Raw genomic sequence first — 7,045 nt, forward strand, 5'->3', positions numbered from 1 at the left:
GGGCAGATGTTTTGGGGGATTTTAAGACCATTTTAATTACAGTACCTCACCCTTGTCCTCATTCTCCCCATCTGGCTCTGGTGTGCTAAAAAAAAAAAAAAATCACTGGCAGGTATTTATGAATAAATGCTGGAGTGGCGCATGGATGAGAGCTGTCACTGGAGACATGCAGTTCTGATTATGCTGAGCCAGGATCATGGTTATTGTTATTACCAGTTATTAATATACTGTAGCACAGGTTACCAAACTCAGGGGGTGAGTCAGATCTGATCGCTGCTGGGCGTTTCCGCACAGAGGGCGATTAGCGATAGACTGCGTATGCGTCAGCAAACAACAGCAGGCATCGCCGGACAGCGACAGGCTGGTGCGACAATTTCGATCGCACAGGTGTTCGCTAATTGACAGGAAGCGGACATTTGGGGGTGGTAACTGCCCTTTTCTGGGAGTGTCAGGGAAAACGCAGGCATGCCCAAACGTTTTCAGGGAGGGTGTGTGACGTCAGCTCCGATCAGCCTGTTCTCATCACACTGGAGGCGTAAGTCCTGGGCTGCGCAGAGACTGCACACAGTGGTAAAATCATTCACTGGTGAGTGAGGTGCGAACGGATTTGCAGCTGTCCGCTGACTGAGGTATTTTTTGCAGCTCGGCATACACATGGGATCGCACACTTGCACGGCGAATATACACTCCCCTTGGGCGGCGACTATCTGAACGCAGCACAACAAATTTACAGTAGCAGCCCAGTGATCAGGTCTGAATCACCCCCTCAGTCCTCAGGTACCCAGACAGGTCATGTTTTTCAGGTCACCTAGCAGGTGTAATCATTACTCACTGACACATTTTAAAAGATTCACAGGTGGAAATAATTATTTCACTTGGGATTCTGGGAGGAGACCTGGAAAACAAGAACCATTTGGGGTGTCCGGGGACTGAGTTTGAGAACCATTGATATAGCGCACACGTATTCAGGAGTGCTTTACAGAGATATATGGCCATTCATGTCAGTCCATGCCGCAGTGGAGCTTGCAATCTATGGGCCAGATTCAGAAATGTATGCAAACCTGATGGTCACTATGCCCCCTAAGCTGCATCACGATTAACATGCTGCAACCATTTGGGTGGGGCAGGAATGATGACAAATTTTACAAAACGACTGCATTTGGGCCAGATGTACTAAGCCTGAAAAGTGATAAATATCACAGTGATAAAGTACCAGCCAATCGGCTCCTAACTGTCATTTTTCAAACACAGCCTGTAATATGGCAGTTAGGAGCCGATTGGCTGGTGCTTTATCACAGTGATATTTATCACTTTTCAGTCTTAGTACATCTCCCCCACTGACACAGATTTCCTGGCCCCGAGGGTTACTCAGATAACCCATGTTCTGGCAGATGATCCGATGCTGCACCTTTGGACACAACAGTGGATTAGAGAAGCTGGCAAGAGGCAGCATTAGCATATTTTCTCTAACGTCCTAGTGGATGCTGGGGACTCCGTAAGAACCATGGGGAATAGACGGGCTCCGCAGGAGACATCGGCACTTTAAGAAAGAATTTAGAGTCTGGTGTGCTCTGGCTCCTCCCTCTATGTCCCTCCTCCAGACCTCAGTTTGAATCTGTGCCCGGACGAGCTGGGTGCTGTTCAGTGAGCTCTCCTGAGCTTGCTGTAAGAAAGTATTTTGTTAGGTTTTTTATTTTCAGGGAGCTCTGCTGGCAACAGACTCCCTGCATCGTGGGACAGAGGGGAGAGAAGCAGCCCTACTCTCTGAAGATAGGTCCTGCTTCTTAGGCTACTGAACACCATTAGCTCCAGAGGGATCGTACACAGGATCTCACCCTCGTCGTCCGATCCCAGAGCCGCGCCGCCGTCCCGCTCGCAGAGCCGGAAGACAGAAGCCGGGTGAGCATGAGAAGCAAGAAGACTTCGAAATCGGCGGCAGAAGACTCCGGTCTTCACTGAGGTAGCGCACAGCACTGCAGCTGTGCGCCATTGCTCCCACACACATCTCACATACTCCGGTCACTGTAAGGGTGCAGGGAGCAGAGGGGGGGGGGGGGGGGGGGCGCCCTGGGCAGCAATTGGGACCTCTTTGGCAAAAGTTTAGCATATATACAGTTGGGCACTGTATATATGTCTGTATATATGTCACCAAGAAAATGTATATTTAAGTGGGACAGAAGCCCGCCGTCGAGGGGGCGGGGCTTCTTCCTCAGCATTCACCAGCGCCATGTTTTTTCTCCACAGCACCGCTGAGAGGAAGCTCCCCAGCCTCTCCCCTGCAGATACACGGTAGAAGAGGGTAAAACGAGAGGGGGGGCACATAATTAGGCGCAAAAATCAATATAAACAGCAGCTACTGGGTTAACATTAAGTTACTGTGTTATTCCTGGGTTAATAGCGCTGGGGTGTGTGCTGGCATACTCTCTCTCTGTCTCTCCTAAGGGCCTTGTGGGGGAATTGTCTTCAGATGAGCATTCCCTGAGTGTGTGGTGTGTCAGTATGTGTGTGTCGACATGTCTGAGGTAAAAGGCTCCCCTAAGGAGAAGATGGAGCAAATGTGTGTGTGAGGGGTGTCTCCGTCGACAATGCCGACACCTGTTTGGATATGTGTAATTAAGTGCTAAGGTGAAATTATTGCACAAAAGATTAGAGAACAGACAGGGAATCTACCCATGTCTGTCCCTATGTCGCAGAGACCTTCAGAGTCTCTCAATGATCACTATCCAAAATAATTGACACTGATATCGACACGGAGTCTGACTCCAGTGTCGACTACGATAATGCAAAGTTACAGCCAAAATGGCAGGAAAGTATTCAATATATGATTATTTTAATAAAAGATGATTTGCATATCACTGATGACTCATCTGTCCCTGACACAAGGGTACACATGTTTAAGGGGAAGAAAGCTGAGGTAAATTTTCCTCCTTTCATGATGAAAAAGAGCGGGAATCTCCAGACAAGAGACTGCAGTTTCCCACAAAGAATTCTCAGGGAGTATCCTTTCCCTACTAGGGCCAGGATACGATGGGAATCTTCCCCTAGGGTGTCACGTTTGCCCAAAAGGTAGCCCTGACTTAACAGCTATCCTCAGGGATCCTGCAGATAGCGTGCACATTCTGGTACACTACTCAGACCGGCGATTGTGTCAGCATGGGTTTATAGCGCTGTAGCAGCGTGGTCAGGTACCTTATCAGCAGAGATTGAGACCCTAGTATGTATATATATATATATATATATGTATATATATATATATATATATAGATATATATATTAAAGTGGCTGTCTTAAGATATATATATATATAAAACATGCCCAAAGAGACATTAGTCTACTGGGTTCTAGAGTCAACACTATGTCGATTTCTGCTTGACGTGTCCTGTAGAATATGCAATGGACAGGTGATGCCGACTTAAGAGGCATATGGAAGGCTGAGGATTGTGTGGAGAAGGGATCTCGGACCTGGTCTCCACAGCTATAGCTGGTAATTCTGATCTTTTGCCTTATATTCCTGCACAGCCTAGGAAAGCACGACATTATCAAATGCAGCCTTTCGATCACAAAGAAACAAGAAAGTCCGAGGTGCGTCCTTTCTTGCCAGAGGCAGGGGCAGAGGAAAGAAGCTGCACAACACAGCTAGTTCCCAGGAACAGAAGTCCTCCCCGGCCTCTACAAAATCCACCGCATGTCGCTGGGGCTCCACAGGCGGAGCTAGGCCCGGTGGGGGCACGTCTTCGTAATTTCAGCCACAAGTGGGTTCACTCCCTGTTGGATCCCTGGGCAATTGATATTGTGTCTCAGGGATACAAGCTGGACGTTGAGGAGATGCCCCCTCACCGACGGCCCTGCCGGCTTCCCCCCACGAGAGGGAAATAGTGTTAACTGCAATTCACAAATTGTATCTTCAACAGGTGGTGGTCAAGGTTCCCCTCCTTCAACAAGGAGGGGGTTATTATTCGACCATGTTGTAGTCCCGAAACCGGACGGTTCGGTCAGACCCATATTGAATTTAAAATCCCTGAACATATACCTGAAAAGGTTCAAGTTCAAGATGGAATCGCTAAGAGCGGTCATCGCAAGCCTGAAAGGGGGAGATTTTATGGTGTCTCTGGACATAAAGGATGCATACCTTCATGTCCCCATTATCCACCTCATCAGGCGTACCTCAGATTTGCGGTACAGGATTGTCATTACCAATTTCAGACGTTGCCGTTTGGTCTCCCCACGGCCCCGAGAATCTTCATCAAGGTAATGGCGGAAATGATGGTGCTCCTGCGGAAGCAAGGTGTCACAATTATCCAGTACTTGGACGATCTCCTCATAAAAGCGAGATTAAGAGAGCAGTTGCTGAACAGCGTATCACTTTCTCTGGAAGTGTAACGGCAACACGGCTGGATTCTATATATTCCAAAGTCGCAGTTGGTTCCTACGGCTCATCTGCCTCTCCTAGGCATGATCCTAGACACAGACCAGAAAAGGGTTTATCTCCCGATAGAGAGAGCTCAGGAGCTCATGACACTGGTCAGGAATCTATTAAAACCAAAACAGGTGTCAGTGCATCACTGCACTCGAGTCCTGGGAAGGATGGTGGCATCATACGAGGCCATTCCCTTCGGCAGGTTCCATGCGAGGACCTTCCAATGGGACTTACTGGACAAGTGGTCTGGATCACATCTTCAGATGCATCGGTTTATCACCCTATCCCCCTGGGCCAGGGTGTCTCTCCTGTGGTAGCTGCAGAGTGCTCACCTTCTCGAAGGTCGCAGATTCGGCATTCAGGACTGGGTCCTGGTGACCACGGATGCAAGCCTCCGAGGGTGGGGGGCAGTCACACAGGGAAGAAATTTCCAAGGGCTGTGGTCAAGTCAGGAGACTTGCCTTCACATCAACATCCTGGAACTAAGGGCCATATACAACGCCCTACGTCAAGCGAAGTCCCTGCTTCGTGACCAACTGGTTCTGATTCAGTCAGACAACATCACCGCAGTGGCTCATGTAAACCGCCAAGGCGGCACAAGGAGCAGGGTGGCGATGGTAGAAGCCACCAGAATTCTTCGCTGGGCGGAGAATCACGTAAGCGCACTGTCAGCAGTGTTCATTCCGGTAGTGAACAACTGGGAAGCAGACTTCCTCAGCAGGCACGACCTCCACCCGGGAGAGTGGGGACTTCATCAAGAAGTCTTCACGCAGATTGCAAGTCGGTGGGAACTGCCACAGGTGGACATGATGGCATCCCGCCTCAACAAAAAGCTGCAGAGATATTGCGCCAGGTCAAGAGACCCTCAGGCGATAGCTGTGAACGCACTGGTGACACCGTGGGTGTTCCAGTCGGTCTATTTATTTCCTCCTCTTCGTCTCATACCCAAGGTGCTGAGAATCATAAGAAAAAGAGGAGTGAGAACAATACTCATTGTTCCGGATTGGCCAAGAAGGACTTGGTATCCAGATCTGCAAGAAATGCTCACAGAGGACCCGTGGCCTCTGCCTCTAAGATAGGACTTGTGCAACAGGGGCCCTATCTGTTCCAAGACTTACCGCGGCTGCGTTTGACGGCATGGCGGTTGAACGCCGGATCCTAGCAGAAAAAGGCATTCCGGATGAGGTCATTCCTACGCTGATAAAGGCTAGGAAGGATGTGACGGCTCAACATTATAACCGTATATGGCGAAAATATGTGGCTTGGTGTGAGGCCAGGAATGCCCCTACGGGGGAATTCCAGCTTGGGCCGTTTCCTTCACTTCCTACAGTCGGGATTGACTTTGGGCCTTAAATTGGGTTCCATTAAGGTTCAGATTTCGGCCTTATCCATTTTCTTTCAAAAAGAACTGGCTTCTCTGCCTGAAGTTCAGACGTTTGTAAAGGGAGTGCTGCATATTCAGCCCCCTTTTGTGCCTCCAGTAGCACCTTGGGATCTTAATGTGGTATTGAGTTTCCTGAAATCACACTGGTTTGAATCACTCAAAACGGTGGAATTGAAATATCTCACCTGGAAGGTGGTCATGCTATTAGCCTTGGCTTCGGCTAGGCGTGTGTCAGAATTGGCGGCTTTGTCACATAAAAGCCCTTATCTGGTTTTCCATGCGGATAGAGCAGAATTGCGGACCCGCCCACAATTTCTGCCGAAAGTGGTTTCATCCTTTCATATAAACCAACCTATCGTGGTGTCTGTGGCTACTACTGACTTGGAGGATTCCGAGTCACTGGATGTGCTCAGGGCTTTGAAGGTTTATGTAGCCAGAACGGCTAAGGTCAGGAAAACAGAATCTTTGTTTATCCTGTATGCTTCCAACAAGCTTGGGGCGCCTGCTTCAAAGCAAACTATTGCTCGCTGGATCTGTAACACGATTCAGCAGGCTCATTCTGCGGCTGGGTTGCCGCTGCCTAAATCAGTTAAGGCCCATTCCACAAGGAAGGTGGGCTCTTCTTGGGCGGCTGCCCGAGGGGTCTCGGCATTACAGCTTTGCCGAGCGGCTACTTGGTCAGGTTCAAACACCTTTGCAAAGTTCTACAAGTTTGATACCCTGGCTGAGGAGGACCTTGTGTTTGCTCATTCGGTGCTGCAGAGTCATCCGCACTCTCCCGCCCGTTTGGGAGCTTTGGTATAATCCCTATGGTCCTTACGGAGTCCCCAGCATCCACTAGGACGTTAGAGAAAATAAGATTTTACTTACCAGTAAATCTATTTCTCGTAGTCCGTAGTGGATGCTGGGCGCCCGTCCCAAGTGCGGACTTCTTCTGCAATGCTTGTATATAGTTATTGCTTAAATAAGGGTTATGTTATAGTTGCATCAGGGTTTATCTGATGCTCTGTGATTGTTCATACTGTTAAAGTTATCACAAGTTATACGGTGTGATTGGTGTGGCTGGTATGAGTCTTACCCTGGATTCCCAAAATCCTATCCTTGTACTGTCAGCTCTTCTGGGCACAGTTTCTCTAACTGAGGTCTGGAGGAGGGACATAGAGGGAGGAGCCAGAGCACACCAGAATCTAAATTCTTTCTTAAAGTGCCCATGTCTCCTGCGGAGCCCGTCTATTCCCCATGGT

The sequence above is a fragment of the Pseudophryne corroboree genome, chromosome 8, assembly GCF_028390025.1.
Source record: "Pseudophryne corroboree isolate aPseCor3 chromosome 8, aPseCor3.hap2, whole genome shotgun sequence".
In the NCBI taxonomy this organism is placed as follows: domain Eukaryota; kingdom Metazoa; phylum Chordata; class Amphibia; order Anura; family Myobatrachidae; genus Pseudophryne; species Pseudophryne corroboree.